At 41.9% G+C, this 17,807-nt stretch overlaps 6 non-coding genes across 6 annotated transcripts; all 6 read right to left on the reverse strand.

The window, feature by feature from the left end:
* Positions 1-869: 869 nt before the first annotated feature.
* On the reverse strand, positions 870-942 carry TRNAR-CCU (transfer RNA arginine (anticodon CCU)). The gene has a single exon. It is a non-coding gene; the product is annotated as a tRNA-Arg (tRNA).
* Positions 943-4,802: 3,860 nt separating this feature from the next.
* Positions 4,803-4,875, reverse strand: TRNAR-UCG (transfer RNA arginine (anticodon UCG)). The gene has a single exon. It is a non-coding gene; the product is annotated as a tRNA-Arg (tRNA).
* A 1,517-nt stretch (positions 4,876-6,392) lies between these two features.
* TRNAR-UCG (transfer RNA arginine (anticodon UCG)) lies at positions 6,393-6,465 on the reverse strand. Its single transcript has one exon. It is a non-coding gene; the product is annotated as a tRNA-Arg (tRNA).
* Positions 6,466-7,111: 646 nt separating this feature from the next.
* Positions 7,112-7,184, reverse strand: TRNAR-CCU (transfer RNA arginine (anticodon CCU)). Its single transcript has one exon. It is a non-coding gene; the product is annotated as a tRNA-Arg (tRNA).
* Positions 7,185-8,707: 1,523 nt separating this feature from the next.
* Positions 8,708-8,780, reverse strand: TRNAR-CCU (transfer RNA arginine (anticodon CCU)). The gene has a single exon. It is a non-coding gene; the product is annotated as a tRNA-Arg (tRNA).
* An 803-nt stretch (positions 8,781-9,583) lies between these two features.
* Positions 9,584-9,656, reverse strand: TRNAR-UCG (transfer RNA arginine (anticodon UCG)). Its single transcript has one exon. It is a non-coding gene; the product is annotated as a tRNA-Arg (tRNA).
* Positions 9,657-17,807: the final 8,151 nt, after the last annotated feature.

The following is a 17,807-nucleotide window of genomic DNA, read 5'->3' on the forward strand; positions in this document are numbered from 1 at the left end:
TTTAGACTGAAGATGCAATCTAAATGACTGTGCAGTATGTACTCCACTTTATTATTAATTAGGAATGAGAACCTGATGGCTATAAGAGTATTGGAAGAGCCTGTTTCCATTCTGAATGGAAACCTGAATTGTGTGACCATTGTCAAAAACCGACCACGAAGGGACTCAAACGCTCAATCTTCTGATCCGAAGTCAGACGCCTTATCCATTAGGCCACGCGGTCATGTGTCCTGCTGTGTTTATTTTTATACTGTAGGTGGTATGCAAGGATGGAAAATATATTATTTATAGTTATTTAGGTTTACATCCCATTGTGGTTTTTTTTCAGCTCCTTTCAATTAAAGCACTTTTTTGGAATCTATATAATCAGAATGTCACCAGTACGATAAGCAATTGTTTTCTTTTTTGCATTTAAACCTCTTTCTTCATGAGATTAAAGCTCAGTAAATGCTTTATATAGCTCTGGATGTTTCCAGAAGTGGAGAGAAACTGTTTTGAAAGTAGTACAAACTGCTCCTTCCTGGATATTCCAATTTACACACACTCAAAGGTTGTATACATTTCATGAATCCTGACTTGCCCAATTCAAGTAGCTGAAAGCCTTTCACCACCTCTAGAAACAACAGTTAAACCAATCCAATTCAAATAATTTTTTCCAAAGGAATATCTTCTGCCGGGTCAAAAATGCATCTGACAAAGATACGTGTTTAAAAATCGACTTTGTAGTTTCAGAACATCAACATGACTCTGAAGACCATAGAAGTAAAATGGTACCATTTCAAAGTTCCTAATACCTCATAAACATCTGAGAGGAAGCATGTAATAAATATATTTATTTTTCTGTAAAAGTAAGAGTGGATATTGGTTTGCACCTCAGATGGGACTCGAACCCACAATCCTTGGCTTAGGAGGCCAGTGCCTTATCCATTAGGCCACTGAGGCACAGATAAATACCAGCAATCTAGAGGCATTATTTAAATGTATTCAATCGTCCAACACTGGTGTCTGCACACAGGATATTTCTCAGTTCTCTCCATAAGTAAACTTCCCATTTTCATCCTCTTCCATCCCCGACTTTAACACTCTGTTCTATGCTATAATGGAGACTCTGTATTTCTAGCAAGTGGAGAGAAATTGGAGGAGAACCATTTTCGAATCAACACTTCTTCTTCCATGGATGCTTTTCTCAATAAACTGGGCTTTGACAGTGGTATCAAGCCGTCCTTGTCTTCAGCAGGACACAGAAACAGGCACCAAGTCTACTAACCAAGTTCAACCACACACTGCAACTTAATAGACCAGTGCTTTACAAATTAGCCAACTGTGTCATCAGCAAAGGCAGCCAATGTGCCAATCCTTTATAATTCTTCTATAGTACTTTTCTTTCTCATAGGCAAAATTAGCACTTTAACTGCACAAATCATACAGATTTTACACTTGAAGCACTCCATGAACACATACTTACACACCTTGCAGTTCATCTACACACACTTTAGCTAAAAACCCATTCTGTGAAGTCAAAATTCTGCAAACCTAGTACATATTGAGTGCGTGTACATAGAAGCACTTTTTAATGCCACTTAAATGCACTAGATTTTAGACTGAAGATGCAATCTAAATGACTGTGCAGTATGTACTCCACTTTTTTATTAATTAGGAATGAGAACATGATGGCTATAAGAGTATTGGAAGAGCCTGCTTCCATTCTGAATGGAAACCTGAATTTTTTATTTATTTATTTTTTATTTATTTTTGTAGTTTATAGAGCGCACAGCTACCCCCTGAGGGGTGTCCCGGCGCTAGAACCAGAGCCTCATGGGCAGATGAAAAGAAAGGGAGCCAAGAAGGAAATCAGAGTCCGGAAAACAGCCAGATTTTTAGCCTGGCACGGAAAATGGGTTCAGAAGGACAGAACCTGAGATTAATAGGGAGACGGTTCCACAGTTTGGCAGCGATAACGCTGAACCCCTTGCCGTCCATTCTGGCGTGTCGGAAGCAAGGGGAGACCAGAAGGTGTAGGTTGTTAGATCTCAAGGATCTAATGGAATGAGATATGGACACTCGGTTTTTCAAGTAGTTGGGCCCAAGGTCGTTGATAGCTCGGAAAGCAAGGGTGAGGATCTTAAACTGAATGCGGCTGGCAATGGGGAGCCAGTGGAGCTCCTTGCGGTAGGCGGTGACTGACTGGCGGTAGGGGATGTTTCCGATCAGTCTGGCCGCCGCGTTCTGAACGATCTGGAGTCGATCGATCAGATACTGAGGAGCGCTAGCGTATAAGCTGTTAGCATAGTCCAGATGGGACTTAATGAGGGTCTGGGTAGCTGTTCGGCGGGCGTCCAATGGGAGGTAGGGGAGTATCTTCCTGATCATTCGTAGCTTCATGAAGCAGGCAGAGGTGACCTTGTTGACTTGGGATTTACATGAGAGAGAGTCGTCAAACTGATAGCCTAGGTTGCGGGCTGCGTGGACCGGGGAGGGAGCGGGGTCAAGTGCAGTGGGCCACCACCGTGAGGAGGGGATGGGGTTTTTCTGGTTAAAAAACAGCACCTCTGTCTTGTCCGCGTTGAGTCTTAGATGATTGTTAGTCATCCAGACACGAATGCCGTCGAGACATTGGCGGAAGTTGGCAAATGTGGAGTCCGAGTGGTCATTGAAGGAGAATATAAGCTGAGTATCGTCAGCATAAGAGACCACCCTGACTCCACAGGATTCTACCACGGCGGCCAGGGGAGCAAGGTAGACGTTGAAAAACAGAGGGCTGAGGGCAGAACCCTGCGGCACGCCACACAGCAGAGGCTTATCCTCTGATTTGAAAGGCCTGAGCATCACCCTCTGACTTCTTCCAGTGAGGAAGGATTCAATCCAGGTAAGGGCGGAGCCACCTATGCCGACCAGCTTTAGACGGTCTAGGAGGATAGAGTGAGAGACCGTATCAAAAGCGGCGGATAGGTCCGCAACTTAATAGACCAGTGCTTTACAAATTAGCCAACTGTGTCATCAGCAAAGGCAGACAATGTGCCAATCCTTTATAATTCTTCTGTAGTACTTTTCTTTCTCATAGGCAAAATTAGCACTTTAACTGCACAAATCATACAGATTTTACACTTGAAGCACTCCATGAACACATACTTACACACCTTGCAGTTCATCTACACACACTTAAGCTAAAAACCCATTCTGTGAAGTCAAAATTCTGCAAACCTAGTTCATATTGAGTGCGTGTACATAGAAGCACTTTTTAATGCCACTTAAATGCACTAGATTTTAGACTGAAGATGCAATCTAAATGACTGTGACTATTTTTATACTGTAGGTGGTATGCAAGGTTGGAAAATATATTATTTATAGTTATTTAGGTTTACAAACCATTGTGGGGTTTTTACAGCTCCTTTCAATTAAATCACTTTTTTGGTATTTATATAATGAGAATGTCACCAGTACGAGAAGCTATTGTTTTCTTTTTTGCATTTAAACCTCTTTCTTCATGAGATTAAAGCTCAGAGTATGCTTTATATAGCTCTGGATGTTTCCAGAAGTGGAGAGAAACTGTTTTGAAAGTAGTACAAACTGCTCCTTCCTGGATATTCCAATTTACACACACTCAAAGGTTGTATACGTTTCATTAATCCTGACTTGCCCTATTCAAGTGCCTGAAAGCCTTTCACCACCTCTAGAAACAACAGTTACACCAATCCAATTCAAATCATTTTTTCCAAAGGAATATCTTCTGCCGGGTCAAAAATGCATCTGACAAAGATAGGTGTTTAAAAATCTACTTTGTAGTTTCAGAACATCAACATGACTCTGAAGAGTACAGAAGTAAAATGGTACCATTTCAAAGTTCCTAATACCTCATAAGCTTCTGAGAGGAAGCATGTAATAAATATATTTATTTTTCTGGAAAAGTAAGAGTGAACATTGGTTTGCACCTCAGATGGGACTCAAACCCACACTCCGTGGCTTAGGAGGCCAGTGCCTTATCCATTAGGCCACTGAGGCACAGATAAATGCCAGCAATCTAGAGGCATTATTTAAATGTATTCAATCGTCCAACACTGGTGTCTGCACACAGGATATTTCTCAGTTCTCTCCATAAGTAAACTTCCCATTTTCATCCTCTTCCATCCCCGACTTTAACACTCTGTTCTGTGCTATAAAGGAGACTCTGTATTTCTAGCAAGTGGAGAGAAATTGGAGGAGAACCATTTTCGAATCAACACTTCTTCTTCCATGGATGCTTTTCTCAATAAACTGGGTTTTGACAGTGGTATCAAGCCGTCCTTGTCTTCAGCAGGACACAGAAACAGGCACCAAGTCTACTAACCAAGTTCAACCACACTCTGCAACTTAATAGACCAGTGCTTTACAAATTAGCCAACTGTGTCATCAGCAAAGGCAGCCAATGTGCCAATCCTTTATAATTCTTCTGTAGTACTTTTCTTTCTCGTAGGCAAAATTAGCAATTTAATTGCACAAATCATACAGATTTTACACTTGAAGCACTCCATGAACACATACTTACACACCTTGCAGTTCATCTACACACACTTAAGCTAAAAACCCATTCTGTCAAGTCAGAATTCTGCAATCCTAGTACATATTCAGTGCGTGTACATAGAAGCACTTTTTAATGCCACTTAAATGCACTAGATTTTAGACTGAAGATGCAATCTAAATGACTGTGCAGTATGTACTCCACTTTATTATTAATTAGGAATGAGAACATGATGGCTATAAGAATATTGGAAGAGCCTGCTTCCATTCTGAATGGAAACCTGAATTGTGTGACCATTGTCAAAAACCGACCACGAAGGGACTCGAACCCTCAATCTTCTGATCCGAAGTCAGATGCCTTATCCATTAGGCCACGCGGTCATGTGTCCTGCTGCGTTTATTTTTATACTGTAGGTGGTATGCAAGGTTGGAAAATATATTATTTATAGTTATTTAGGTTTACAAACCATTGTGGGTTTTTTCAGCTCCTTTCAATTAAATCACTTTTTTGGAATTTATATAATGAGAATGTCACCAGTACGATAAGCTATTGTTTTCTTTTTTGCATTTAAACCTCTTTCTTCATGAGATTAAAGCTCAGTTTATGCTTTATATAGCTCTGGATGTTTCCAGAAGTGGAGAGAAACTGTTTTGAAAGTAGAACAAACTGCTCCTTCCTGGATATTCCAATTTACACACACTCAAAGGTTGTATACGTTTCATGAATCCTGACTTGCCCTATTTAAGTAGCTGAAAGCCTTTCACCACCTCTAGAAACAACAGTTACACCAATCCAATTCAAATAATTTTTTCCAAAGGAATATCTTCTGCCGGGTCAAAAATGCATCTGACAAAGATAGGTGTTTCAAAAATCGACTTTGTAGTTTCAGAACATCAACATGACTCTGAAGAGTACAGAAGTAAAATGGTACCATTTCAAAGTTCCTAATACCTCATAAACATCTGAGAGGAAGCATGTAATAAATATATTTATTTTTCTGGAAAAGTAAGAGTGGACATTGGTTTGTACCTCTGATGGGACTCAAACCCACAATCCCTGGCTTAGGAGGCCAGTGCCTTATCCATTAGGCCACTGAGGCACAGATAAATGCCAGCAATCTAGAGGCATTATTTAAATGTATTCAATCGTCCAACACTGGTGTCTGCACACAGGACATTTCTCAGTTCTCTCCATAAGTAAACTTCCCATTTTCATCCTCTTCCATCCCCGACTTTAACACTCTGTTCTGTGCTATAATGGATACTCTGCATTTGTAGCAAGTGGAGAGAAATTGGAGGAGAACCGTTTTCGAATCAACACTTCTTCTTCCATGGATGCTTTTCTCATTAAACAGGGCTTTGACAGTGGTATCAAGCCGTCCTTGTCTTCAGCAGGACACAGAAACAGGCACCAAGTCTACTAACCAAGTTCAACCACACTCTGCAACTTAATAGACCAGTGCTTTACAAATTAGCCATCTGTGTCATCAGCAAAGGCAGCCAATGTGCCAATCCTTTATAATTCTTCTGTAGTACTTTTCTTTCTCATAGGCAAAATTAGCACTTTAACTGCACAAATCATACAGATTTTACAGTTGAAGCACTCCATGAACACATACTTACACACCTTGCAGATCATCTACACACACTTAAGCTAAAAACCCATTCTGTCAAAATTCGGCAAACCTAGTACATATTCAGTGCATGTACATAGAAGCACTTTTTAATGCCACTAAATTGCACTAGATTTTAGACTGAAGATGCAATCTAAATGACTGCGCAGTATGTACTCCACTTTATTATTAATTAGGAATGAGAACCTGATGGCTATAAGAGTATTGGAAGAGCCTGTTTCCATTCTGAATGGAAACCTGAAGTGTGTGACCATTGTCAAAAACCGACCACGAAGGAACTCGAACCCTCAATCTTCTGATCCGAAGTCAGACGCCTTATCCATTGGGCCACGCAGTCATGTGTCCTGCTGTGTTTATTTCTATACTGTAGGTGGTATGCAAGGATGGAAAATATATTATTTATAGGTATTTAGGTTTACATCCCATTGTGTTTTTTTTTCAGCTCCTTTCAATTAAAGCACTTTTTTGGAATCTATATAATCAGAATGTCACCAGTACGATAAGCTATTGTTTTCTTTTTTGCATTTAAACCTCTTTCTTCATGAGATTAAAGATCAGTAAATGCTTTACATAGCTCTGGATGTTTCCAGAAGTGGAGAGAAACTGTTTTGAAAGTAGTACAAACTGCTCCTTCCTGGATATTCCAATTTACACACACTCAAAGGTTGTATACATTTCATGAATCCTGACTTGCCCAATTCAAGTAGCTGAAAGCCTTTCACCACCTCTAGAAACAACAGTTACACCAATCCAATTCAAATAATTTTTTCCAAAGGAATATCTTCTGCCGGGTCAAAAATGCATCTGACAAAGATAAGTGTTTAAAAATCGACTTTGTAGTTTCAGAACATCAACATGACTCTGAAGACCATAGAAGTAAAATGGTACCATTTCAAAGTTCCTAATACCTCATAAGCTTCTGAGAGGAAGCATGTAATAAATATATTTATTTTTCTGGAAAAGTAAGAGTGGACAATGGTTTGCACCTCAGATGGGACTCGAACCCACAATCCTTGGCTTAGGAGGCCAGTGCCTTATCCATTAGGCCACTGAGGCACAGATAAATACCAGCAATCTAGAGGCATTATTTAAATGTATTCAATCGTCCAACACTGGTGTCTGCACACAGGATATTTCTCAGTTCTCTCCATAAGTAAACTTCCCATTTTCATCCTCTTCCATCCCCGACTTTAACACTCTGTTCTATGCTATAATGGAGACTCTGTATTTCTAGCAAGTGGAGAGAAATTGGAGGAGAACCATTTTCGAATCAACACTTCTTCTTCCATGGATGCTTTTCTCAATAAACTGGGCTTTGACAGTGGTATCAAGCCGTCCTTGTCTTCAGCAGGACACAGAAACAGGCACCAAGTCTACTAACCAAGTTCAACCACACTCTGCAACTTAATAGACCAGTGCTTTACAAATTAGCCAACTGTGTCATCAGCAAAGGCAGCCAATGTGCCAATCCTTTATAATTCTTCTGTAGTACTTTTCTTTCTCGTAGGCAAAATTAGCACTTTAACTGCACAAATCATACATATTTTACACTTGAAGCACTCCATGAACAAATACTTACACACCTTGCAGTTCATCTACACACACTTTAGCTAAAAACCCATTCTGTGAAGTCAAAATTCTGCAAACCTAGTACATATTCAGTGCGTGTACATAGAAGCACTTTTTAATGCCACTTAAATGCACTAGATTTTAGACTGAAGATGCAATCTAAATGACTGTGCAGTATGTACTCCACTTTTTTATTAATTAGGAATGAGAACATGATGGCTATAAGAGTATTGGAAGAGCCTGCTTCCATTCTGAATGGAAACCTGAATTGTGTGACAATTGGCAAAAACCGACCACGAAGGGACTAGAACCCTCTATCTTCTGATCCGAAGTCAGACGCCTTATCCATTAGTCCACGCGGTCATGTGTCTTGCAGCATTCATTTTTATACTGTAGGTGGTATGCAAGGTTGGAAAATTTATTATTTATAGTTATTTAGGTTTACAAACCATTGTGGGGTTTTTTCAGCTCCTTTCAATTAAATCACTTTTTTGGAATTTATATAATGAGAATGTCACCAGTAAGATAAGCTATTGTTTTCATTTTTGCATTTAAACCTCTTTCTTCATGAGATTAAAGCTCAGTTTATGGTTTATATAGCTCTGGATGTTTCCAGAAGTGGAGAGAAACTGTTTTGAAAGTAGTACAAACTGGTCCTTCCTGGATATTCCAATTTACACACACTCAAAGGCTGTATACGTTTCATGAAACCTGACTTGCCCTATTTAAGAAGCTGAAAGCCTTTCACCACCTCTAGGAACAACAGTTACACCAATCCAATTCAAATAATTTTTTCCAAAGGAATATCTTCTGCCGGGTCAAAAATGCATCTGACAAAGACAGGTGTTTCAAAAATCGACTTTGTAGTTTCAGAACATCAACATGACTCTGACGAGTACAGAAGTAAAATGGTACCATTTCAACGTTCCTAATACCTCATAAGCTTCTGAGAGGAAGCATGTAATAAATATATTTATTTTTCTGGAAAAGTAAGAGTGGACATTGGTTTGCACCTCAGATGGGACTCAAACCCACAATCCCTGGCTTAGGAGGCCAGTGCCTTATCCATTAGGCCACTGAGGCACAGACAAATGCCAGCAATCTAGAGGCATTATTTAAATGTATTCATTCGTCCAACACTGGTGTCTGCACACAGGACATTTCTCAGTTCTCTCCATAAGTAAACTTCCCATTTTCATCCTCTTCCATCCCCGACTTTAACACTCCGTTCTGTGCTATAATGGATACTCTGCATTTGTAGCAAGTGGAGAGAAATTGGAGGAGAACCATTTTCGAATCAACACTTCTTCTTCCATGGATGCTTTTCTTAATAAACTGGGCTTTGACAGTGGTATCAAGCCGTCCTTGTCTTCTGCAGGACACAGAAACAGGCACCAAGTCTACTAACCAAGTTCAACCACACTCTGCAACTTAATAGACCAGTGCTTTACGAATTAGCCATCTGTGTCATCAGCAAAGGCAGCCAATGTACCAATCCTTTATAATTCTTCTGTAGTACTTTTCTTTCTCATAGGCAAAATTAGCACTTTAACTGCACAAATCATACAGATTTTACACTTGAAGCACTCCATGAACACATACTTACACACCTTGCAGTTCATCTACACACACTTAAGCTAAAAACCCATTCTGTGAAGTCAAAATTCTGCAAACCTAGTTCATATTCAGTGCGTGTACATAGAAGCACTTTTTAATGCCACTTAAATGCACTAGATTTTAGACTGAGGATGCAATGTAAATGACTGTGCAGTATGTACTCCACTTTATTATTAATTAGGAATGAGAACATGATGGCTGTAAGAGTATTGGAAGAGCCTGCTTCCATTCTGAATGGAAACCTGAATTGTGTGACCATTGTCAAAAACCGACCACGAAGGGACTCGAACCCTCAATCTTCTGATCCGAAGTCAGATGCCTTATCCATTAGGCCACGCGGTCATGTGTTCTGCTGCGTTTATTTTTATACTGTAGGTGGTATGCAAGGTTGGGAAATATATTATTTATAGTTATTTAGGTTTTACAAACCATTGTGGGTTTTTTTCAGCTCCTTTCAATTAAATCACTTTTTTGGAATTTATATAATGAGAATGTCACCAGTACGATAAGCTATTGTTTTCATTTTTGCATTTAAACCTCTTTCTTCATGACATTAAAGCTCAGTTTATGCTTTATATAGCTCTGGATGTTTCCCGAAGTGAAACTGTTTTGAAAGTAGTACAAACTGCTCCTTCCTGGATATTCCAATTTACACACACTCAAAGGCTGTATACGTTTCATGAATCCTGACTTGCCCTATTTAAGTAGCTGAACGCCTTTCACCACCTCTAGAAACAACAGTTACACCAATCCAATTCAAAAAAATTTTTCCAAAGGAATATCTTCTGCCGGGTCAAAAATGCATCTGACAAAGATAGGTGTTTAAAAATCGACTTTGTAGTTTCAGAACATCAACATGACTCTGACGAGTACAGAAGTAAAATGGTACCATTTCAAAGTTCCTAATACCTCAAAAACATCTGAGAGGAAGCATGTAATAAATATATTTATTTTTCTGGAAAAGTAAGAGTGGACATTGGTCTGCACCTCAGATGGGACTCGAACTCACAATCCCTGGCCTAGGAAGCCAGTGCCTTATCCATTAGGCCACTGAGGCACGGATAAATGCCAGTAATCTAGAGGCATTATTTAAATGTATTCAATCGTCCAGCACTGGTGTCTGCACACAGGATATTTCTCAGTTCTCTCCATAAGTAAACTTCCCATTTTCATCCTCTTCCATTCCCGACTTTAACACTCTGTTCTGTGCTATAATGGATACTCTGCATTTGTAGCAAGTGGAGAGAAATTGGAGGAGAACCATTTTCGAATCAACACTTCTTCTTCCATGGATTCTTATCTTAATAAACTGGGCTTTGACAGTGGTATCAAGCCGTCCTTGTCTTCAGCAGGACACAGAAACAGGCACCAAGTCTACTAACCAAGTTCAACCACACTCTGCAACTTAATAGACCAGTGCTTTACAAATTAGCCATCTGTGTCATCAGCAAAGGCAGCCAATGTACCAATCCTTTATAATTCTTCTGTAGTACTTTTCTTTCTCGTAGGCAAAATTAGCACTTTAACTGCACAAATCATACAGATTTTACACTTGAAGCACTCCATGAACACATACTTACACACCTTGCAGTTCATCTACACACACTTAAGCTAAAAACCCATTCTGTGAAGTAAAAATTCTGCAAACCTAGTTCATATTCAGTGCGTGTACATAGAAGCACTTTTTAATGCCACTTAAATGCACTAGATTTTAGACTGAAGATGCAATGCAAATGACTGTGCAGTATGTACTCCACTTTATTATTAATTAGGAATGAGAACATGATGGGTATAAGAGTATTGGAATAGCCTGCTTCCATTCTGAATAGAAACCTGAATTTTTTTTATTTTTTTTTTGTAGTTTATAGAGTGCACAGCTACCCCCTGAGGGGTGTCCCGGCGCTAGAACCAGAGCCTCATGGGCAGATGAAAAGAAAGGGAGCCAAGAAGGAAATCAGAGTCCGGAAAACAGCCAGGTTTTTAGCCTGGCACGGAAAATGGGTTCAGAAGGACAGAACCTGAGATCAATAGGGAGACGGTTCCACAGTTTGGCAGCGATAACGCTGAACCCCTTGCCGCCCATTCTGGCGCGTCGGAAGCAAGGGGAGACCAGAAGGCGTAGGTTGTTAGATCTCAAGGATCTAATGGAATGAGATATGGACACTCGCTTTTTCAAGTAGTTGGGCCCAAGGTCGTTGATAGCTCGGAAAGCAAGGGTGAGGATCTTAAACTGAATGCGGCTGGCAATGGGGAGCCAGTGGAGCTCCTTGCGGTAGGTGGTGACTGACTGGCGGTAGGGGATGTTTCCGATCAGTCTGGCCGCCGCGTTCTGAACGATCTGGAGTCGATCGATCAGATACTGAGGAGCGCTAGCGTATAAGCTGTTAGCATAGTCCAGATGGGACGTAATGAGGGTCTGGGTAACTGTTCGGCGGGCGTCCAATGGGAGGTAGGGGAGTATCTTCCTGATCATTCGTAGCTTCATGAAGCAGGCAGAGGTGACCTTGTTGACTTGGGATTTACATGAGAGAGAGTCGTCAAACTGATAGCCTAGGTTACGGGCTGCGTGGACCGGGGAGGGAGCGGGGTCAAGTGCAGTGGGTCACCACCGTGAGGAGGGGATGGGGTTTTTCTGGTTAAAAAACAGCACCTCTGTCTTGTCCGCGTTGAGTCTTAGATGATTGTTAGTCATCCAGACACGAATGCCGTCGAGACATTGGTGGAAGTTGGCAAATGTGGAGTCCGAGTGGTCATTGAAGGAGAATATAAGCTGAGTATTGTCAGCATAAGAGACCACCCTGACTCCACAGGATTCTACCACGGCGGCCATGGGAGCAAGGTAGACGTTGAAAAACAGAGGGCTGAGGGCAGAACCCTGCGGCACGCCACACAGCAGAGGCTTATCCTCTGATTTGAAAGGCCTGAGCATCACCCTCTGACTTCTTCCAGTGAGGAAGGATTCAATCCAGGTAAGGGCGGAGCCACCTATGCCGAACAGCTTTAGACGGTCTAGGAGGATAGAGTGAGAGACCGTATCAAAAGCGGCAGATAGGTCCGCAACTTAATAGACCAGTGCTTTACAAATTAGCCAACTGTGTCATCAGCTAAGGCAGCCAATGTGCCAATCCTTTATAATTCTTCTGTAGTACTTTTCTTTCTCATAGGCAAAATTAGCACTTTAACTGCACAAATCATACAGATTTTACACTTGAAGCACTCCATGAGTCGGGTTTCAGGCCGAGACATAGCACCGAGACCACCTTGCTGTCATTCGCAGACGATCTACACATGTTCCAGGATGGGGGTTATTCTGTCATCCTGGTTCTGTTGGATCTGTCTGCGGCGTTTGACACCGTGTCACATGACATCATGACCACCAGACTTGTGAACATCGGTCTGGAAGGTGGAGCTCTGGCATGGTTAAAGAGTTTCCTGACAGATCGCACCCAGACAGTCACCTTGGGTGCCTACCGGTCAGAGGAGTTGGGGATCTCAAAGGGGGTGCCACAGGGCTCTTGTTTAAGCCCGACCCTGTTTAATATCTATGTGGCCCCCCTAGCGAACATCATGATGTGGTAAATAAATAATTAAATACCTGTTCTATTTTTCGGAATAATTAATTAACAGATAGCTCAATAAATAAGAGTCAAGATTCGAGGTATCCTGAGTTTGCAGGTTTTAATACAGCATAAAAGACAGCAACAGGACAACCTGCACGGGAATAGGATGGCAGCTGCCGGGGGGCAGGATCGGGACAAAAAGCTAACTTTAATAACAGTACATAACATATATATACTAAAACAATTGCATTGCAGTGAATACAGTAGGCGTAGCAGTGGGCGGAGTTCGTAGCAGTCGCGAAAGATAAGGCAGAAAGTAGGTGTAACAAGAGGCGTGTACATAGACATGTGATGTAAACGTAACAGAATATGTCATAAAAGGGGCGGAAACATGGAGGGGGCTACCCAAGGAGCCGGGACCTTTAACCTAGTGGTGCGCGCAAACTGGCAATGAGGAGAACTGGGGGCTTATGACTTCTGCACTAGAAGAGGAGACGAAAGTCTGGAGAGTCAGAGCGACATGTACCTAAACACTATCTAGTATCTGATGTTTAGAGAACATGTTGATAGAATCCAAAAGTTATCAGGGTAAAGGCTAACAGACTCTAAGACTGGTGCATGCATTATTCTACATGTAGTGCGGTGCGAGGAATATTAAATGACCATTAATACAGTATTTCTCTTACATGGAGACGTAAAGGCTAGACCATGACGGAAACTATTGATGTGATTCAGTAGCTTAGGAATGCAGAGAAGGAGGGCTGGACTGATAACTAGAATCATAACATACTTTTGGCAGACTGGCAGGCAGAGCCAGGCCTGACCGAGCACTGTGAGGCAGGAAGTAAGTGAAGGGTCAGGGATACAGGTGGGGGCTGTATCGCTCCTCGGAGAGGGTTCAGGAGACAGGAGCTGAATCTGAGTCCGGGCCCTTTTGAGGCCTAGAAACGGGGATAATTCAATGAATTAACGTGCACACTGTAAAATGTGGCAACGTAGCTTTACATAGGCCTAATATTCGTTGTATTCACGAGGACTGGAAACTGGCATACTAGAGATGGACACAACTGTAATTGCGCCTTTAATTGATCATAAGGGGAATACATGCATATCGATCATGCACATATATCATAACATGGGGAACACGTAGGCACATATAACATGGCAAAATTTACTTTTCCACATTCCCTCCTTGTGCCCTACGTTTCCATCAGGAAACATCAATATTCATGATACCATCTATCATTTCATATAGCATCATTTGCTCGTCTCGAATTGTCTTGGAACGGGACTTAGGACTAGGACTTGGAATACAGGATGTAGCACAAATGCCGCAAATCGCAGGGCCACATTGTATACAGAGGCAGCAACTGAATATGATCATTACTGCAATACCTAGGAATGACAATACTTTCCATCCCCAGGCAGATAGGATACTCCAGAGCCAACCGGACCATGTCCAGGTGCCTGGATTCTGGTGTAATTGATGGGCAATTTTATGAAGTCTGGTTATAGCTGAATAAACAGACGGCGCGTTATTAGGAATGAAAATGCAGCAACTAGATCCGATGACTCTACATGCTCCTCCTCTATCGGCCAGTATGACGTCAAGAACGAGACGATTTTGGAGCACGACAAATCTCATAGCAGATTGCTCTTCAGTTAAGTTACCTAGAGCAGAAGTAGTCTCATTCACTACTGCTTCGAGGGTTCTGGTTAACCTACGGATTAGCTTACTATTCTGGACAGGTCCTATAAAGAAGAAGAAACCTTTATTAAAATCTTGATATTGTTCTAGAGCAGTTTCAGTTTGATCGACAATTGGGGACTCGATCTCCCTTCTATGTCTAATGTGTACTAGATGTGTGTTTCTATGATAATCGGGTGGGGCTAGAAAAACTGGTGGCAGTAGGAAGGCAATGTAACATGTTCCATCCCAATCGAGGGGCAGACGAACATATGCGGTCTGACCACAAACAAAATATGAATGACGTGATGCTTTGAAAATAGATTTCCCACTGTCACTATACTCGACAGTAGTAGTACAATCACTATGTCCTACATGTGCGGAACCATTCTTTCTGACACATAATTCGCCTTTGACTGGTAGTACTGAAATAGCAGGTAAATCTGGAGTAGTATCAGACTGAACATTCAGGACCATAAAATTCGAAGAATAATTACCTAAATTATAAACTTCATTTTCTAGATCTAACCCTGTTCTATGGGTGAGATCTTGCTTGTCTGGAAAACATGTACTATTCAGAAGGGACATATCTGTTGAGGATGACGTTAACGTGGACCATGCTCCACACGAACCATTATGTGAAAACGGATAAGGAAAGAGTGGCAGAACTCCCTTCGGTGTCTGGAAAGGGGGGAGTCGACCACACACCCAACAATTAGTGGCATTGCTGGTCTGGTGTGAATAGTGTAACATTCTGATGAATGTGTTATTACGCATAGCAAGACGATAGGACAACTCGTGAGGAGGCAGATCACTAAATGTGTGCTCTACTGTAGCATTAGAAAACTTATTTACATGAGAAATTGGAAAACATAAATGTAATGCATAACTTGTGCAGGTAATCATCAAACTCAAAAATAGAAGAAAACTTAGAACAATGATACATCTGATAGAGTTTTGACTAACTCTCTCACTATGGGGGTCTATCTCATACATGTCAGGAACCTGTCTAACCGTTTCACCCGAGGGGGACTTAGACAATTAAACTGGCTGACTTATTTTACTAGACCGGAGCTTCTTTTTATACTCCTGTTGCGGAGTTTCCTCTAACAGGGGAGGCTTGGATTCAGAGTCAATTTTTAGGCAGTCTCTTGGAAAAAGGTAGTCCTTAGAAATGTTCTTGGCAAATGTTTTTATGCGACATCCATGGAATTTCTTGACGTGTGACAGGTGCACCCAACCCTTACGGCCTTCCAGCTTCACGGCCGTACGGGTGGTAAGAAGGACAAGTCGTGGCTGCTTCCAGCGGGGCTCCAGCGGACTTGAACGATCAAAATTTCGGACCAATACGAGTGTGCCTGGAATGATTTCATGCGGTTTCACCTCGGTATTGTCTGGAAATGCAGCGGCAACCTGTGAACGACAAGAGTGGAGGGCAGACATCAAGGAAGCTAGGTAATCTGTCAGCATATTACTGGAAACATCTGTAATACTTCGGGGTCGAGGTGTACCCCACATGTTTGGGGGGCGGCCGAATACGACCTCGTAAGGGGACAGACCTGATCTGGAGTGTGCGACCATGCGCATATAAAATAGAGCAACTGGCAGGGCTACGAGCCAGTCTACACCTTTCTCTTTACAAACTTTGGCGATGCGGATTTTCAGGGTCTGGTTATGTCTCTCTACGAGACCTGCTGCTTCTGGATGGCGTACACAATGAAACTTCCACTGGTACCCTAACAAAAGGGACACATGCTTCATGAGTTCAGAGGAGAATGGCTGGCCGTTATCAGAATACACGACCCTAGGGAGTCCATAACGGGGGAAGAATTCACGAACCAACTGCTTGGCAGTGGTCGCGGCTGTGTAATCTGGGACTGGATATGCTTCTGTCCACCTGGACAAAGCGCATACAACTACAAGGACATACTTGAAACCTCGACATCGCTCCATCTGAATATAATCCATCTGGAGGACTTCAAAAGGGTGGTCAGGAGGCTGGAATCCCCCTTGTTCCACCGGGACACTTTTACCTGGATTGAACTGACAACATATCATACAGGTACGGACTTTCTGCTTGGCTGCAGATCGTAAGTGCTTGTTGAACCAAAGGTTCTGGATACTGTCTAACATAGCTTTTTCTCCTAGATGTGCTGGACTATGTGCGGTATTAATAATGACTTGAACCATAGAGTCGGGGAGAAACCATGTGGCTTTTCCCTTCGTCACCCATCCTTGATCTGTCTGGACCCCTCCTTGTTCGGACCATTTCTTGATTTCTTCAGGAGTAGCATGTAACTGTATGTCTATGACATCTTGAGTAGGGTCCTTAACTGTCATACATGTAATCTGTTCTGGAATGAATGTCTGTGTCTTGTTAACTGGAATGTCTGGTGTCTGAGCTGTAAGCTTGGCTGTTTGATCTGCTAGATCGTTACCTTGGGAAATAATGTCAGTGACTTTCGTGTGTGCTTTGCACTTCATGATAGCGATAGCTGTCGGTAAATGTATTGCTTCTAACAGAGCTTGAATGAGGAGACCATGCTGAATCTTGGTTCCATGAGAAGTCATGAAACCTCTCTCCTGCCAGAGTACTCCGAAGTCGTGTACAACTCCGAATGCATAACGTGAATCTGTATATATGTTTACTTTCAGGTTCTTGGCACGTATGCAGGCTTGAGTCAGAGCAACTAGCTCTGCTGCTTGAGCAGACAGGGTGTCAATACGGTGTGTTTCAATAACTTCGGTTTCAGTAGTCACTGCATACGCGGCTACTAGTTCTCCTGTACTTGTTCTCATACATGAACCATCCACATAAAGTGTCAGGTCGGGATTAGGTAATGCAATGTCTGTCAGGTCTTGTCTTGGCTTTGTCATAGTGTTAACAACTTCCACACAGTCATGTGTGGCAGGATTTGAAGAAACTGACGGTAACAGTGTAGCAGGATTTAAAACGTTGCAGCGTCTGATTTCTATGTGTGGCTGGAACAGTGTCAATTCATAACCTGTTAAACGTGCAATTGTCAAGTGCTGAGTCTGTGTTCGGTTTAAAAGAACTTCCACGGAATGTGGAATTTGTACTGTCAGGGAGTGTCCTAATACTATGGAATCACTTTGTCTGATAGCTAGTGCTGTGGCTGCAACTGACTTGAGGCACGCAGGCAGAGCCTGGGCTACTGGATCTAGTGTGCTCGAAAAATAAGCACAAGGCTTGTACTGTCCTGCTTGATCTTGTGTGAGAACAGA

The sequence above is a fragment of the Lissotriton helveticus genome, chromosome 5_1 (genome assembly GCF_964261635.1).
Source record: "Lissotriton helveticus chromosome 5_1, aLisHel1.1, whole genome shotgun sequence".
NCBI classification, from domain to species: domain Eukaryota; kingdom Metazoa; phylum Chordata; class Amphibia; order Caudata; family Salamandridae; genus Lissotriton; species Lissotriton helveticus.